Raw genomic sequence first — 3,761 nt, forward strand, 5'->3', positions numbered from 1 at the left:
TATACTTTTTAAAATTTAAAGATCAAAACAATAACAAGTGATTATTAATAAATTATTTGTTTAATTTTACTTTAAAAAACGTTAAACTCGTGGTGAACCGTACCGTGCAGACACGCAAGTACAGAACTTCCAAGGTGCCTTCCTGGATCCGTCCGAATTCATATCCTCTGAGCTAATAGAATATTTAAGTTTTAATTACGACCGTCCGATTGGAATCCACTGGGATGGAATGCAATGGGATGCTTTAATAATCGTGCGGATGATGATTGAACGGTCTAGATCCAAAGATAATATTATGTTACCTTAGGTGGAATTTGTACCCTTCCGACATCATCAAATTCAACAAATCCTCTCCTTCTTCTTATTACCTTCCATTCCCTAATAACTCATCTCCAATTCCCTCCTTTCGTGCTGCATTCCCCAAATCCTGTCGAATTTGAATTTGAATAATGGGGATTGAAAACGAAGCAAGCTCCTCTGCTCCTCTTCTCCCTCTTCATCCATGCGCTAAATCCGACCATCTCTCATCCCAGCCAAAAACCTTCGCTAATGTCTTCATAGCTATTGTTGGTGCTGGTGTGCTCGGCCTCCCTTACACCTTCATGCGCACCGGCTGGGCTGCCGGAGTAATTACTCTACTTGCTGTCTCAGCCTTGACTTTTCACTGTATGATGCTTCTGGTGAAAACCCGACGCCGATTAGATGCAAAGATTTCATCTTTTGGTGACCTTGGAGCTGCTGTGTGTGGTCCAGGTGGCCGTCTCTCGGTTGATCTGATGATTGTTCTCAGCCAAGCTGGTTTTTGTGTTGGGTATTTGATATTCATCTCCAATTCTCTTACACATCTTTATCCGCTAAAAACTCCAATATCCACTGTTCTCTTTGCACCTAAAGCTATATACATATGGGCTATGTTGCCTTTTCAATTGGGTCTCAATTCAATCAAAACCCTCACTCTTCTCGCTCCATTGAGCATATTTGCTGATGTGGTTGACCTCGGTGCCATGGGAGTCGTCCTCGGACAGGACGTCTCCATTTTCCTATCCAACCAGTTGCCTGTTCGTGCCTTTGGTAGCCCCTCAATGATTCTCTATGGAATCGGTGTGGCCGTATATGCATTCGAGGGAATTGGTATGGTTCTTCCATTAGAAGCTGAGGCAAAAGACAAGTCCAAGTTCGGCAAGACCCTTGGCCTCTCAATGTTTCTCATTGCAATTATGTATGGTTCGTTTGGTGTACTGGGTTATCTCGCATTTGGAGATGAAACTCGTGATATCATTACCACAAATTTTGGTGGTGGTTGGTTGACATTAGTTGTTCAGCTCGGATTGTGCGTTAATTTGTTCTTCACCATGCCAATCATGATGAACCCGGTGTATGAGGTAGCAGAGAGGTGGTTCTGCGGTAAGAATTACTGCTTCTGGTTGAGATGGGGTCTTGTCTTGCTGGTTTGTATGGGTGCTATGCTCGTACCAAATTTTGCCGACTTTCTGTCACTTATTGGGAGCAGTGTTTGTGTTGTGCTAGGGTTTGTTTTGCCGGCAGCTTTTCACTTAAAGGTGTTTGGTGGTGAGATGGGGTGGGGAGGGATTGCAGCCGATATTGTAGTGGTGCTGACTGGTACGGTTCTTGCAGCTTCAGGTACATGGTCATCTCTAATGGCGATATTTTATTCAGCGCAGGTCTGAATGAAATGGTTATTTAGCAGTATGTTGTGTTTGCACATATTGTTTGATTGATTTTTGGTTGGGAGGGGGGGGGGAGGTAGGATTTCAATGCCCATTTCCACTGTTTTTTAGGGATGGAAAGGGCATATGATCAATATTGAATTAATGTATGACTGGTGTGTTTGGTGATAATATAAACCGAGCATGAAATTCCAGTCTAAATCTTGGCATGGCTATTTCCTTGATTTTTGAGATAAATGTTGTTGAATCAATTATATGTTGATGATGTAGTGTACTTCAAAGACTATAATGTAATTGGCTTCCAAAATAATTAAATGAATTGGTAGTATATTTTTGGCCTCTTGTAGTAGTACTTTTGATGTATATTGAAAATTTAGAATATTATTATTGAAAACTTGTTGCCAAACAAGACCTTCAAAGAAATTTGTAGTCTAAATTGCTTGTCTGTGGAGCTGGTGTTTTGGTTTCCCTTTGGATATCATCAGTTGTTGTTTCGGCTGTCGACTCTATTCCTTTGGTACTACTACTAAGTTCTAACCTTGTTAAATATCATGCTACCTTGTATACCTATTACAACTTAGCAAATAAATTGGATTAATGCACATGATCCATTGATACAGTTCACAGAATTGATGGAAGTGGTCGGCCTCGGCTACACAGTTTGCTTCAGCTCTCTTTATCTCCTTTTTAAGGTATAGTGCATAATTGCAAACGTGAAATCTTTGCTGACACAGGACAATAGATAGGAGTTGTTCGCAAAAATTGTTGAGTTAAGGACTAAATACTCAGATCTGATGATGAGTAATTAGAAATCTGATTAGGATGTTCATAGGATTTTTAGAGGGGTGCTGTCTCAAAATAGATTACGTGGTTCAGTTTACAATAAAATTTTGTTACAATTTAAAATGCTTGTTGTCTCTTTGATTTTAGGCATTTGATGGATATATATAGTATTTTCGGATGGTTGTTATATGTTTGGTCATAGAATATAATCAACTCCTGGCAATTAATCTTTTTGGTACTTTGATGTGACTGGTTTCTGTACTGGTATTCCCACGCTTGCCGCTCGAGTTATTTATTTCTTCTCTTAGATTAAGATTATCTATATCCATGGTAAAATTATGTGAACTAATGGATTGACATGTGTTTGTTTTAGGGATTTTATCTATTTTTTTTTTAAACTAAAAAAATTATGGAAATAAACCTGAATGAATTGGATGTTTAGAAAGGTTCTCTCGGCACTTGTCAAGTGCAAAGGCACACAAAGAAGTCGTTCTGGTCGAATTCATATCACCTAAAGTAAATCAAATTTTGAATTTCGATTCGGATTGTCAGATATGTTTTGACACGAATATTAAAGGAGCCCGTGCATTCCGGCCAGATTGTGTAGTTCAGTTTACTGTGACCCTCGTGGGTTATTTCCATTATCAGATCCATTAATTCTAAGAAAAGGGTTTTTATTATATCAATCAGAGCAAGAGAATTTTATGGGAGAATGCTTGTTTTGGAGCAACTTTTAGATACTTCTGTGCAACTTCAAAATATAATTTTCCTCAGAAAATTCAAGATGCATTTGTTCAAATTCTGTAGTTTTGGATTTCTGATAAATTAAAGATGCATTTCTTCAACTGCAAGGGTATCAATGACAGAAGGGTAATTTGGGCATTTTTAAAATACATGTTAGGAATAATATAGAAGATATATGCATAGCTAAATTTTTTTTAAAAATAATAATAAATAAATTAATTAATTAAAGAATCGAAAAGAATCAGGAAATCAGTGCTAACAATGCAGAGTTCTGTTTTTTTTTTTTTTTTTTTAAGGACTGGTTCTTGTTTACATTACATAAATTGTTATATCAGATGAAGGTTGAACAACCTGGGGAATCAGAACCCAATTTAGGTTTTGATGAAGGACATACTGATGAAATCACACAACTTAGAGAAACTGATACAAGTACTACACTGTGCAAGTTCTTTGTCAATGGGATGCACAACAAAGGCATGTGGTGCTGGTATTCTCACTCGCTTCGGAAAGATCCCTGTGCAAATTTTTCCTTACACTTCAGGTATA

At 37.9% G+C, this 3,761-nt stretch overlaps 1 pseudogene across 1 annotated transcript; it reads left to right on the forward strand.

Annotated features, from left to right (window-relative positions):
- Positions 1 to 369: 369 nt before the first annotated feature.
- On the forward strand, positions 370 to 3,403 carry LOC144556696 (amino acid transporter AVT3C pseudogene; annotated as a pseudogene). The gene is made up of 3 exons (XR_013512489.1): positions 370 to 2,205; positions 2,309 to 2,380; positions 2,423 to 3,403. The product of XR_013512489.1 is annotated as an amino acid transporter AVT3C pseudogene (transcript).
- The last annotated feature ends 358 nt before the right edge of the window (positions 3,404 to 3,761 follow it).

Source organism: Carex rostrata, chromosome 7 (genome assembly GCF_964058835.1).
Source record: "Carex rostrata chromosome 7, lpCarRost1.2, whole genome shotgun sequence".
Lineage (NCBI taxonomy): Eukaryota > Viridiplantae > Streptophyta > Magnoliopsida > Poales > Cyperaceae > Carex > Carex rostrata.